Here is a 14,976-nt window from a genome sequence, read left to right as displayed (position 1 = left end):
TCCTCTAGCTCATCTCCCCACGCCTCAGGCTCACTGCCTTTATTCCTGATGAAGGGCTTTTGCCCGAAACGTCGATTTCACTGATCCTTGGATGCTGCCTGAACTGCTGTGCTCTTCCAGCACCTCTAATCCAGAAACTGTAAACTCCATAGTTTAGTTTCTTAGGCATAGACAGAGAGACAGAGAAAGAGAAAAGTCTGATTTGGTGAATAGTGGGTAAGGTTGGGTAATTTATTGTCTGCATTTGTGAAAGTTTACAATGTCAGGAGAATTCAGCCCCATGGAATGCTCCTCCTGCAATACTTGGGAAATCAGGGAAATTTCCAGTGTCTGTGATGATCATGGATACAGGATGTGTGTTGAGCTGCAGCTCCTGATTAGATGGAGTAACTACAGCTGGGCATGGACTCACTATGGAGCATCCATGATGCTTGAGGATGTTGTGAATACCATGTTTAGTGAGCTGGTCATACCACAAATAAGGACTATACAGGCAGAAAAGTGACCACCAGGAGATTAGTAAGTTTGAGCAGGTAGTGCAGAAATGTCCTAAGGCCAAACTCTCTCAAACAAATACCCCATGCTGGGAGAGGTCTGGCCTCTCAGGGGAAAGCAGCATTCAGTTAACATTGTGGCCCAATAGTTGACTCGGCTGCAGAGCAGGGGAGGAACAAGACTGGGAGAGCTTTCGTGATGGGGATTCAGTTGTAAGGAGAACTGACCGACGGTTCTGTGGCAGCAAACAACATGGTATGGTATGTTTTATCCCTGGTATGTTTTATCCCTGGTGTCAGGATTGGTATATCTCAGAGTGGCTGCGGGACATTCCGAACAGGCAGGGAAAACAGCCAGCAGTTGGGGTACATATCGGTTCAAGCAACATTGACTCATAGAGTCGTAGAGATGTACAACACAAAAACATATTCCTCAGTCCAACCCGTCCATGCCAACCTGATATCCCAACCTAATCTAGTCCCATTTGTCAGCACTTGGCCTATATCCCTTTAAATCCTATTCCTATATCAATCCAGATGCCTTTTAAGTTGGCAAATTGGATCCAAAATTAACTTCCAAATAGAAGGTAAAGAGTGATGGTGGAGGGTTGTTTTTGTAATTGGAAGCCTTTGACCAGCAGTGTACCACAGGATTCAGTGCTGGGACCCTTTCTGTTTGTTATGTATATTAACATGAATGCGTATGTGGAAGGTATAATTATTAAGTTTTCAGATGAAATGAAATTGATGTTGAATAGCTGGTAAATGGTAGAGCAGTGGCACATGGAATTTAAGTGCAGGTTGATGCATTTTGGGAGATCAAATAAGGGATGGATATATACAATAGGTCCCTAGGAATATGAGGAAGAAAGTGTCCTTGGTGTACAAGTCCGTGGAACCCTGAAGGTGTCAGCACAGGTAAATAAGGTAGTGAAAAAGGCAGGCAAAAGTGAGGACTGCAGATGCTGGAAACCAGAGTTTGGATCAGAGTGGTGTTGGAAAAGCACAGCAGGTCAGACAGCATCTGAGGAGCAGGAAAATCGACATTTTGGGCAAAAGCCCTTCATCAGGAATAGAGGCAGGAAACCTCCAGGGTGGAGAGATAAATGGTGGGGGTGAGGCTGGGAGAAGGTAGCAAAGAGTACAACAGGTGAATGGATGTGAGAATGGACGTGATAGGTCAGAGAGGAGGGTGGGGTAAGGTAGCAAAGAGTATGATAGGTGAATCCTCCATGTCCCTCCTCCCTACCTTTTATCTTCTCCTGCTGAACACTCTCTGCTCATTCCTGAAGAAGGGCCTGTGCCCGAAACGTCGAATCTCCTGTTCCCTGGATGCTGCCTGACCTGCTGTGCTGTTCCAGCAATAAAGTTTCAACTTACACCACAGATGGAATACTGTGTACAGGTCTATTTGCCATATTATCGCATGAACGTGGTTGCATGACAGAGAGTGCAGGAGAAATTCACCAGGATGTTGCCTGGGATGAAAATTCTCAGCTATGAGGAGAGACTGCATAGGTTGGGTTTGTTTTCCTTGGAGCAGAGAAGGGTCTAATTGAAGTATATAAAATTATGCAAGACATTGAGTAGCTCATGAGAATCTCCTTCCCATGTCAGATGTGTCTAAGACGAGAGGACATAAGTTGAAGGTGGAGAAACAAGTTATTTGGATGAGATCTGAGAAGGAACTTTTTCACCCTGAGCGCAGTAGAAATATGGAATGCCAGAGAGGGTGGTGAGACAGATACTCTTGTAACATTTAAGAAGCAGCTGGATGAGTACTTAAAATGTTAGGAGGTAAAAAGAATGTGTGTAGTTTAGTGTTTGTTGGTAAGTATAAACATGGTCGGTTGAAGGCTATATGACTGTATGACTTTGTCACCCCCCGAATCAATTATTCCAATGCTATCTTAATTGCTTTGTATCCTCTATGGCTCATGATCCTTGGCTCATCTAAAATGTGACTCCTGTATCTGCAGTAGTGCGAGATCTACGTTATTATGAGAGATCTGCAACAGGCTTTACTGAATGGCCTGGTTCCACACTGTAAGGATTCAATGATTCTATGACTATAATTATATTAAAAGGATGGTAAGCGAGGACATCTTACTTGGAACCCTATAGGCCAAGTCTCCAATTCCATGTGATATGACATCACTGCAGCACTGACATTTTTAGCATATCTGCAGTAGCCATATTTTTGAAGGATCCTTTCCTGTGTTATGGACTAGGCCAGACCACTCAAAACATTCTTAAGCAGGCAGCTCAGACCATAATTTTGCAATTTGTTTTGGTAAGTGTACAGTGAAAATTTCCCGGATTAAGTTAGCTAGGTTGACTACTAGATTTTAAAACAGACAAAAAGTTATTCACAAAATTACACAATGAAACATAAAGAGCAGAATAAAGAACCCCTACAGAACTCAACCTATTCAACTAGACTTAATTATGCTGTTCTGAATATACACAACAGTCCCAATAAGCAAACTCCCTTTAAAGCCCAGTAGAAATGGAAGACATGCTTACAGATTGAAGTTGAAGGACAGAAAAGAGAGAGAGAGTTACCACACAGCTCCCTGTTGAACTTCCAAACAGTTCAAGACTGAACCAAAACTGCTCAGCTCAGCTATAGAGCTGACCACTCCCTTTCCTTTGTACAGGACACGTCTAAAACATGACCACTTTGGCCTGAAGTCTCATCTGTTTACATATAAACCAAAGGACTTTCAAAATCCTTTCCATCTCTGTACCAAATCAGACTGATCGGAGCCCGGCCCAGTTTATTACCCCTATGAAAAATATCAAGGACAGAGTCTCCTTGAACCAAGGCATAGTTTTGAGAAAAAAAGGGACCAGCTTTGTGATACTTGCATTGTAGTCTGTTCACCCAGGCCTCCTGATCCTCATTGTTTAAAGTTTAGAATTCTGGCCTTGAGTTAAAATCCTGTCATGGCTTTGCATTTCTTTATCCATCTATCCTGCCCAACAACCCAGCTTCTCTTGTTCAGTGTATTCATGAAATTGTGAGTGGGAAATCGTGTCTCACTAACTTGATTGAGTCTTTTGAAGAAGTAACAAAGAGAATTAATTAAGGCAGAGTAATGGACGTGAGCTATATGGACTTCGGTAAGGTGTTCAACAGGGTTCCACATCGTAGATTGGTTAACAAGGTTAGATCAACACGGAATACAGGGAGAACTAACCATTTGGGTACAGAACTGGCTCAAAGGTAGGAAACAAAGATTGGTGGTGGAGGGTTATTTTATATAAATGATTTTGATGTGAGCATAAGATGTATGGTTAGTAAGTTTGCAAATGATACCAAAACTGAAGGTGTACTGGACAACAACATTCCTGAAGAAGGGCTAATGCCCGAAACGTCGATTCTCCTGTTCCCTGGATGCTGCCTGACCTGCTGCGCTTCTCCAGCAACACATTTTCAGCTCTGATCTCCAGCATCTGCAGACCTCACTTTCTCCACAACAACAGAGTCAGTGAAATCTTGATCAGATGGACCAATGGGCTGGGAAGTGGCAGATGGAGTTGAATTTAGATAAATATGAGATGCTACATTTTGGGAAGGCAAATCAGGCCAGGACTTATACACTTCATGGTAAGGCCCTGGGAGTGTTGTTGAACAAAAAGACCTTGGAGTGCGGGTTCATAGCTCTTTGGAAGTGGAGTCATAGGTGGATAGGATAGTGCAGAAGGCGTTTGGTATGCTTTCCTTTATTGGTCAGTGTATTGAGTATAGAAGTTATGAGGTCATGTTGTGGCTGTACAGGACATTTTTTAGGCCAGTTTTGGAATACTACATGCAATTCTGGTCTCCCTGCTACAGGAAGGATGTGAAACTTGAAAGGGTTCAGAAAAGATTTACAAGGATGTTGCCAAGGTTGGAGGATTTGAGCTATAGGGAGAGGCTGAATAGACTGGGGCAGTTTTCCCTGGAGCATCAGAGGCTGATGGTTGACAAAATCACAAGGGATATGGATAGGTGAATAGTCAAGGTCTTTTCCCTGAGGTGGGGAAATCCAGAACTAGACGGCATAGGTTTAAGTGAGAGGAGAACGATTTAAAAGGAATCTATGGAGAAATTTTGCCACACACAGGTTGCCACACACAGGAATGAGCTGTCAGGGAAGTAGAGGTTTACAAAATCATGAAGGGCATGGATCGAGTAAATAGGCAAAGTCTTTTCCCTGGGGTCGGGGAGTCCAGAAGTAGAGGGCATGGGTTTAGGGTGAGAGGGGAAAGATATAAAAGACACCTACAGGACAACTATTTCACGCAGAGAGTGTACGTGTATGGAATGAGCTGCCAGAGGAAGTGGTGGAGGCTGGTACAATTGCAACATTTAAGAGGCAGTTGGATGGGTATATGAATATGGGCCGGGTGCTGGCAGGTGGGACTAGATTGGGTTGGGATATCTAGTTGGCATGGACGAGTTGGACAGAAGGGTCTGTTTCCATGCTGTACATCTCTATGACTCTATGACTCTTTATCTGGATGGCATGAATGAGTTGGACCAAAGGGTATGTTTCCCTGCTTTACAGTTCTAAGTGAATATCATTGACTAGGCTAAAATTTGCTATACATTCCTAATTACCCTAGATGAGATGACGGTGAGCTGCATTCTTGAAATGATGCACATTTTAAAAAATTCATTCATGAGTTGGGCAACATTCATTGGGCAGAGGGCATTTAAGAGTCAACCACATTGCTGTGTATCTTGAGCCACGTGTATGTCAGATCAGGGGAGAATGACAGATTTCCTTCCCTAAAGGATATTACTGAACTTCATGGGCTTTTCTGACAATCAACAATAATTTCATGGTCACTAATAGACTCTTAATTCCAAATTCTTTATTGCATTCAAATTCCACCATCTGCCATGGCAGGACTTGAACCCGAGTCCCCAGAACATTTGCTGAGTTTCTGGATAAACAATCCAGTGATAATACCACTCGGCTATTGTCTCCCACTGAATGTGGTACATGGACAGCCATAGAATTGACCCAGAATTTTGACTCAGCTCTGTTGAAGAAATGGCACTTTAGTTCCCAGTCAGGAGTGTATGGCTTTGTGAGAACTGGCAGCTTTGTTTTTAGCTACAGTAGTTTTTATTTGACTAGTCGAGTTTACTTATTGTCAACAGTAATCCCCAGGATATTGAAAGTGATGCAATCAGTGCTGGTAATTCAAATAGTTGGATTCTGTCTTGTCAGAGATAGTCAGTGTCTGACACTTGTGTGGCTATTTCTCTAACGTATCTCTGTTCCTCAAAGTCTGGTCTTTTGTTCCTCACCCCCTCCATTTACCTTACAAAGCACAATTGAGAATTCATAATTTAGATCGTACGATTGGAGGTTACTTCTTCAAATATATTTGTCTCTCTGCTTTTCTCTTTTCTCTTTAAATGCTCTTAAGACACAACAAACATTTGGTTACCTCATAATAGTTACAATCTTTGACCTGTTGTTCATTTCATTTTCCTAATTATGCCTCTGAGAAGTGTTATTAAATGTAAGGTTTTATCACAAGGTAATATCTCAAATAGAAAATTATAATCTGCTGTTCTTACTAGCTTTGCATTTCTTATTTCTCATTTGAAGGAAAATCAAACAGAAAACATTTAGTTGTTTTTTCTTCAAAGCAGATTTTTCCTCAAGAATGTACATCTAAGCAAAGTGTAATAAGCAATCCTTTGCATAGTACAACTTAATCTTCGAAAACTGGCAGCGTTTGCTAATTGTTTCAGTATCACTAGACAGCTGTTCATGTGCTTAACACCGCACACATTCAAACTGCCCTGAATGGATAATTTTGAATAAATTGAACATTGTGACCCTAATTCTGATAAGCTCACAGAAATTGTTGAATCCACCATTAGTATACTGTTATTTTAGGTAACTAAAAGAAAAGCCTGTCCTTCTTCTTGCTGCATGCTTTCACACATCGATAATTTCATTAAATGCGAAGTTAATATTTTATAAGTAAAACCATCCCTTTCAGCATTCTCTGTTAACAGTCTCCATTTGTCAGGCGCAGTGAAACATAGTGCTTAATATTTGCTGAACATAGACAGTACGTCTGCTTTGAATGCATTGCACCAACAGTCGCCAAAGTAAGTTTTTCTAACTTACATATCAAATCAATAATTTTTCAGGTTTTTTTTGTAAACCCATTATTGTTAGCTCAGAATGATGCTGGGAGGACTATTTGCAAATTAATTGCTGTTACCTGTGCACTAATTAAAATATCCTGTGAAGGAGCTAGCAGTCCAATGGTACAATCAATTGCAATGTTCAAACATATTTTCTTATAGCATTCAACTCAGTTAATGGGTGAACAGGGTTCCTAATCTCATGATTTTTTTTCAATGTGCTGTCAAGGGGACATGATACATTTCACTAATATTAGTAAAAAGGAAGTTAAGTGACAAAAACCATTTAAGTGTCAGAAAGGAAGGAATGTAGGAAAAGGATGTGCCCTTTGACAATTTGTTTTTTGATTTCGTAATAAATGGAAATACAGTCAGTTCTGCTTTAATGTGTCTTTCGTTAACGTGAATTGACTATAATGTGATTGGGTGAATAGGGAACACTGTTTCTAAAGTGCAAACTTTTAAGGTGTGTGTTAGCTATAACACAATTGCATTGCCAAAACTTTGTGTTATTTGTATTTCATGATTTTTGTGTAGTGCAGGATTGCACAGGAACGCAACTATCATGTTTCGTGTAAAGCTTCATAACAACATTGGTATTATAATTAACTAATTGAAAGTCAGGACTGCATAATTCACATTTTGTGAGGGACTTACACTAAGCAAAACAATGTAAACTCATGAAGTGGCCAAGTTGTTTCAGACTTTTGTGCTGTAACAGTTGGGAGTTGGCTCTTATGTTTACAGATTAACTCAACCTCTATTGATATAAATTTCAAAGTTGTGTATCCATTATTTCACCAGTAGATCATCTGCAGTATTTTCCACACAGTTGATTCAAGGTTTTAATTATTTTAAAGGGAAAGAGTGGCCTAGGAGTGATGTAACTGGATTAGTAACCCAGAAACCCAGTCTAATGCTCTAGGACACAATCACTAAAGGGTGTGTCAGGACTAGGATTGCAAGGTAAAGCTTTGAGGTCAGGAGATGGTCACTGTGGGACTCTGACCAAGTTCCAAAAGTTGTGGTTCCATCCTAACAGGCCCTCATTCTCACAGTTTTCACCAAAAGATTGTACTAACACTCAAACCTCAAAATGGGGCTACAATGAGAAAATATTTGAAAAGCACCACCGTCGGGAAATGAAAATCAAATCCCGCCATAGCTGATTGACACCAGATTGACAGTAGTGTAGTTGACTCTTCATCGCCCTATGAAAATGGCCCAGCAATCGTATCAGTTCAGGAGCATTTAGAAATGGGCACAAATGCTAGCCTTGCCAGTCAGGTTTACATCCATTGCAAGAATAAACAACTTCTAATTACTTGCTAAAGTAATGAAAAAGAAACAACACTTCAATAGCTCTCCCCACAATATGAATCTTGAAACCATGTTGATAGCACAAGTTGATATGCAAAAATGAATTTGTCTCCACAAAATCTCCAGATATAGATTCATTTCTTAATAGGTCCAAGAGACTGCTACATGAACAGTTTCGGTATAGGGATATTCAAGTAAAATTTGAGACAGAATGTAGATTTTGAGAATTTGTGTGGTGAGGGTGCATAAAATCAAGAGATAATTCTGCTGATGGTTGGTTTGGTTTTGTTGTGTCATTACCTTCTTTTCACATCATTGCACGTTCATTAATTGGTGGTACCTTCCAGGCTTCAACCTCTGGGCACCAGATATAAAAGACATCCGACTAGCAACTTACGGGTATCACTCAACTTTTGCTCATCGCTCCTACCCACACCTGGTGTTAAAAGCCCAGCATAAACTGGTACCATGTTCCATCAATGCCTCAGGCAAGAGAGAAGGTGAACAAACCTGTGCTGAAGGGAGTGATTGGACACTAATGAGAAAGCCCTCATTTAGCTACTGTCAGCTACACATCAAGCAGCAATATCTTAACAAAGTCTTCAGTGATGTTTTATGACTCAAGCAAATCTTCACATTTTTCTATGCAGTCCCTGAATCATTGTCCCAAGCCCAGACCCAAAAGCTTCTGCTCTGTGTTTTCTTCAAGTGTCACTTTTTATAGAAGAACACTATCGAGAAAAATAGCCTTTCTAAAGCTTTGCTTCAATGCTTTCATCCTTTACCCTTCTCTTTTAGAAGTTAATTTTCTCAGATCATTATAGTTAGCCTTCACCATTCTTCTGGTATTCCTTCCATTCTCCTTCAGTCTTCTCCTGTGACAATTACCATCTCCCTCAATCTTCCTGTTCTTCCTCCTCATATCACTCACATCCCTGTGCCCAGCTTTATCCGTATGTGACCCCTTATTCAGTTCACCTACTCACTTTCCCTTCCTGGCATACTTAACTATCCCACTGTGTGTTCCACATTTAATAGGCAGCTTACAATTTTGACAGATGTATGAGGTGGTTGACTAGTGAGGCTTCACCCCTTACACTCGAAGCATTTAAAAACTAGAAATAAGACCACACATGACCGAGAAGCCTCATTACATGGTTGAGCAAATAAGGCTTCAGTTTTTACACTCTAAGTGCTTAAAAACTACGTGCAAGACTGTGTACGACTGACACTTCAGATGAGCTAGTTGGCCTTACACAATAAGTGTTTGAAAATTAAACGTGGCTTGGTTATGAAGGAGCCAAAAGGTTTGCGCTCACTGGGGGCTTGGAAAAAGAAGTCTATTCTATCAATTACATTCCTCACATGTATACAATATATAGTTGAATTTGTGAACACACATGTTTCCCATGTCTGTCGTACAAGCTTGTGCCTGTGCACATATCTCCAGTAGCTTGAAATGTTAAAAAAGTATTTGTGACATGCTAATGAATACACAGGAAGATGCTGGTATCATGTAGATGCCACTAAACTGATATCCCATGAGGCCCAGGCCTGCTGTTCAAACTCCACCACAGTGGATGACAGAATTTAAGTTCTATGTATAAATCTTGACATTCTAAAGCTAGTCTCTGCAATAGTGACTACAATACCATAAATCAATTTTGGCAAATAAACTGTCTTGTTCACAGAGGTCTCTTCACCTGGACTGGTCAGACATGACTCTAAGGGATTGGTAATAAGGGCTCAGCTCACCAGCAAACTCATGAAAGAATAAATTTGAAAAAGCACTTTGTGATTTTTTTTATTTTAAAGGTGTTAAATAAGTTGTTAAACAAATTTTATCTGACAGCATTTGTTGCAATCCGACAGAGTTACCAAATAATTTTAAAGACTTATTTCTCACATAAACAATGTGTGTTGCCCTTAGGCTACATGTGCGTAAACATCAGCAGCCTGCACTAACAATCAAATTGAAGTATTTCCAATACTGGAATGAAAAATGAGATGTTCCTCCATTATTCATCATTTCATTTGACCAGTTTCTGATTAGAGCAAGCAAGTAAACTAGTTATCAATTAATCCATGATCATTTGGCCTAGTGTCAGCATAAATAATTTGTTGAGTTCTTGCTGCTGAATCAGAAGTTCACAATTACATCTTATCCTCCAACCCTGAAACGTAGTGGGCAAGACACAATAAATTTTTATCTCTTACTTCTTTGCAGACCAGCAGGTGCATGTTCAATTTGATCATATGGATGAGAATCTTGCAGAACATGCCCTGTGTTATTTCTTTAAGGCCTGTGTGTTTTAAGATGTTGAAATGGTAATGTGTCAAGGCGAAGAAGGTAAACCATATGACAATTGTTGTGTGCACTCTATCAAGAAGCATGCTGGGAGATACAAAATTAAAAATCACACAGCACCAGGTTATAGTCCAACAGGTTTAATTGGAAGCACACTAGCTTTCGGAGCGACACTCCTTCATCAGGAGTGGACTATAACCTGGTGTACACCCCAGTCCAACACCGGCATCTCCAAATCATGCTGGGAGAAGGTTACATACAGAGCTATCTGGAAACCAAACTAAACTATTAATAAATCTGTTGAACTTCTCAATTATACTGAATACATGCCACTCAATGTGTTACTCATAGCACAAGGAACAGACAATATGGCACTCAGACCTGGGATTTTCTTTTTTCAGAAAAAAACAAGGCTATAACGCAAGATTGAATACTGCAGGAAAGAAATTTCAGGCAGGAATAAAGCAGAATAAAATTTAATGTTTGCACTGAGATGTCAGGGGGAAAAATTGCTACACAAACTGTGAGTGTGTGCTTTGTAACAGAAAAGGTACAAGTTGTAGTTGGAAACAATATAAAGCTAAGTTTGAAAACAAAAGCAACCCCGAGACATCACAGAAAACAGGGAACATTAGAACACTAACGACCAATTCCCTCTCATGATTTGGAATGCAAATCTGTCCTATTCAAATTAAAGCTAGTTAATCATAGCATTGTGCCAGGCTCTTTCCATTTAGCTGTTGCAGAACGAGATTAGCAAGGTATGAAAACAAAAACTTCAGTTGATAAAGAGGAGTTGCGCAGAGACAACACTTCAGGCTTGCCTCAAGAGTACCAGAGAGATCCTGCTAAATTATAGGAAAAGCTGGAAATCAACTTTGTGTAAAAATAAACTTTAGAGCTGATGTATTACAAGCAGTAGTCACAAGATTCACTGGCTATGGTTACCATGAGGGTTCTGCCTTCTTAGCCTCTCCCCTTGCATGAAGTGTGGTGATCCTCAGTTTAACCATCACTAGTTCTCTCTCTCTCTAATGAGAGAGCAATCTATAGTCCTCTGAAACTATAATAACTTTACCATGGATGGAGTTCTAGGATTTAAATCCAGCAAACCTGAATATATTTCCAAGGCAGTTTGGCTTGGAGGGAACCTTATTGTAGATGATGTTGCTTCCATTTATCTGCTGCCCTTGTCCTCCCTGTGTCTGCGTGGGTTTCCTCCGGGTGCTCCGGTTTCCTCCCACAGTCCAAAAATGTGCAGGTTAGGTGAATTTGCCAAATTAAATTGCCTTAGGTGAAGGGGTAAATGTAGGGGAATGGGTCTGGGTGGGTTGCACTTCAACGGGTCGGTGTGGACTTGTTGGGCCGAAGGGCCTGTTTCCACACTGTAAGTAATCTAAAAAAAAATAGTGTTGATGAGTTTAGAAGTTTAGAACCATTGATAAAACTCAGCAGTATATCTTGTAGGTAGTACATGCTGCTGTTGTTGTGCATTGTTGTTGGAAGAGTGAATGTCATATCCGTCAAATGGACTTTTTTGACCTAGGTGGTTTCAAGCTTTGAGTGGAGAGGGGTACACAATTATACTACGGGTCCATCTCTTGATCTGACATCCACCTCCAAAAGCTCAGATATCAAGAGCTGTATGAAATTTAGAAGGCTGTATACAATTAGCATTTCTGTGAGTCACTGGATACAAGAGAGCTGCAACTAGACAAAGGTAGGAGCTACTGTATGACCCACATTGAGTGTTTTCATTCCCATAGAATCAGTTCCAGCAGTATAATCAGGACAAATGGCTCAGTTAGAATTCAAGTAACTAAGTGATGTGAAAAAAACTTTAGCTTCTTTTAATTAGGAGAACAGAGTGCAAGGGGAAAGAAGTAATGTTGAAATAAATTATTGACACAGCCAGTTTTGATCACCATTTATAATTAACACCATGTTTGTGTAGGGCAAGGGATACCTCTAGCCACAAAATAAGCCTCCAAATCTGCAAACAGCTTGAAATCTGCAAGAGACTTCACTGAATATTTCTGAGGATCTCTTTAAATAAAGTTAATGTAGTGTTTCCTATAGATGGCACTGGGAGTAATTAGGAAAGCTAAAGAGTTTGGAGCTAACAAGCTTGCACTAAACATTTTCATAGGTCAGGATGCCTAAGGAGGTTTCACAGCAAGCTGAAGATAACATAAAATAAAATTACTTTGAAGTTCTTGTACTTGTCACCATCCTCCACCTTCCCCAGTATTTGGACCTTGCTGCAAATGATAGCCACAATACCAGTGGACAGAAAAGCAAAAAGCAATTGCAAATTTCTCCAGCTGCAGTTACTCTAGTATTTCTGACCTACCCTGATGGAAGCCAATGCTCTGTTAGAGAATTGGTCAACATCGCATAAAGTAATTGTTCTGAAGGGGTTAATGTTTGTTTTGAGAGTTTACCTCTGGAAAGGTGTTTTACCTGATGTGGCTATGCTTATGTTATGTCTAACAACATTAGCCAGATGTTGATATAGTGGTGCTGAAGAATCTAACAGACATTTATTACAACTAATTATTATGTACAACTATTGTATTCACAGGCAAATAAGTGCCTTGGCTAACATTAAACTATTGGAATATAACACTGCATCCAATAGTGTCACGTCACAAGTGGTCCGAGATAAGTTGAAGAATGAGAGTTTTATACTCTCACGTCACATGCTACAATACATGACGACAGAATGAAAAGGTCTCCTAAAGGTGCATGGGCATGCTGATTGTGATACATAACTCAGTGTTCATAATACATTGACCCAACTATTCTCCTGATGTCATAGTCTATGGATGAAGACAAGGAGTTTCTTCTCTAACTTTCCGAGGGAGCAGATACATCTGTACCAGTTTTCCAAGTTCCCAATAATGACGTCTGACCACATCTAATTGTACGTTGTGATCCTTACATAAACGTTTTCAATTAAACGTTTAGAGCCTTTTCTGCAGATACTCTATAGTAGTGAATCCCCAGCCGCTAATCAGATGATAGGGTCGAGTCAATGCATAGACCAAGGAGCATTGGTGAAAGTAAATGATGAAGGGGAACCCTTACTCAGTGGCAGAGGTTGCAAACCTTATAACTGTCACTGATTTTTCATTATTTTTATTCTTTTATCAATTTTGGCTTGCAGCTGTTAACAGGAAATTGCGATCTGAAAATTTCTCGGAAATTTTGGGACAGCTTGTGATAAAAGAAAAAGAATAGATCAAACACGCTTTGTTTGTTTATGGGACCAGGCCTGGAGAGTAATTGCAGGCTGATCTTAATTAAAAGGATTCCCACAGATATAGCGACCCTGGGAAGAGCATTGTATTTAAACAAGTAACAGAAGTTGACCATTAGTGCAGTCAATACTTGGAATTGGTTCCAGCAAGTCTAGAAGACATCTAACTTCAAGCAGATGAAAAACATTGAATGGTAATTGAAGCCCAGAAAAAGATGGTCAGCCTGTCAGGCCAGAACCAGAATTGAATTGCTACAAGGGGAGATGAGCTTGGCTGTTGACAACACAGTATGACAGTTTGAAAACATCTTTTCTAATCTTCTACACCAGTTTCCAGAAGCCCGAAAAGTGAGAATCTGAATTGGATATATATTGCTGACTTTGCCTTACTGGCCATTCCAGAAAGCAGCCAAGGAGTCCACATCGATGCCCGCAAAACAACATATTTTGAAAATCATTTAAGTTGACTGACCAATTTTGTTATTTTCTTTCATTTACCCCTTAGTTGCGTTTGTTTGTCTATCTTGTGTGACTGTGGGCTAAAAACAAATGTTAGGTTTAAAACATAGACATTAATTACATTACCATATTATTGATTGTTACAGTTATTGCATATTTAATAAGCAGTTAAGTTTTCTAAGATACAAAGTCAACATGTAGAAATTAATTATTCACAAAGTTTGGAATTTTTTGTTCAAAACTATTGAGGGATATTTGATGGTTTAATTTTACTTGTAGTTAACACAGATGAAGGAAGGATTTGATTTGGCTGACTGTCTCTGTCTCTGTCATAGCACAAATATCCTAAGGTACGAGGAGTGGTCATCTGAAAAATTACAATCAGAATCTCAACTAAACTAATGTAAGCAGTTCAGAGGAACTTTCAGCATCTTTTCCCTCACAGACACTACAGTACAATACTTTCTGGGGGCCAGCAGGCCTCTTCAAAGGATAACTGTCTCATATGAAAAAGCATTATGTAGAGGAGGCCACATCGGGTGCAGCGGATGCAGTAAATGATGTGTGTGGAGGTGCAGGTGAATTTGTAACGGATATGGAAGGATCCCTTGGGGCCTTGGAGGGAAGTAAGGGGGAAGGTGTGGACGCAAGTTTTGCATTTCTTGCGGTTGCAGGGGAAGGTGCCGGGAGTGGAGTTTGGGTTGGTGGGGGTGTGGACCTGACGAAGGAGTCACGGAGGGAGTGGTCTTTCCAGAACACAGAGGTTCTGTAAATTAACGACTAATTGGTTTAGAAATTTAGCTGGGTTAGAGTGGTGCTGGAAAAACACAGCAGTTCAGGCAGCATCTGATGAGCAGGAAAATCGATGTTTCGGGCAAAAGCCCTTCATCAGGAATAGAGACAGAGCGCCTGAAGGGTGGAGAGATAAATGAGAGGAGGGTGGGGGTGGGGAGAAAGTAGCATAGAG

The sequence above is a fragment of the Chiloscyllium plagiosum genome, chromosome 6 (assembly GCF_004010195.1).
Source record: "Chiloscyllium plagiosum isolate BGI_BamShark_2017 chromosome 6, ASM401019v2, whole genome shotgun sequence".
NCBI classification, from domain to species: Eukaryota; Metazoa; Chordata; class Chondrichthyes; order Orectolobiformes; family Hemiscylliidae; genus Chiloscyllium; species Chiloscyllium plagiosum.
Note: the sequence above shows the minus strand (reverse complement) of the source record.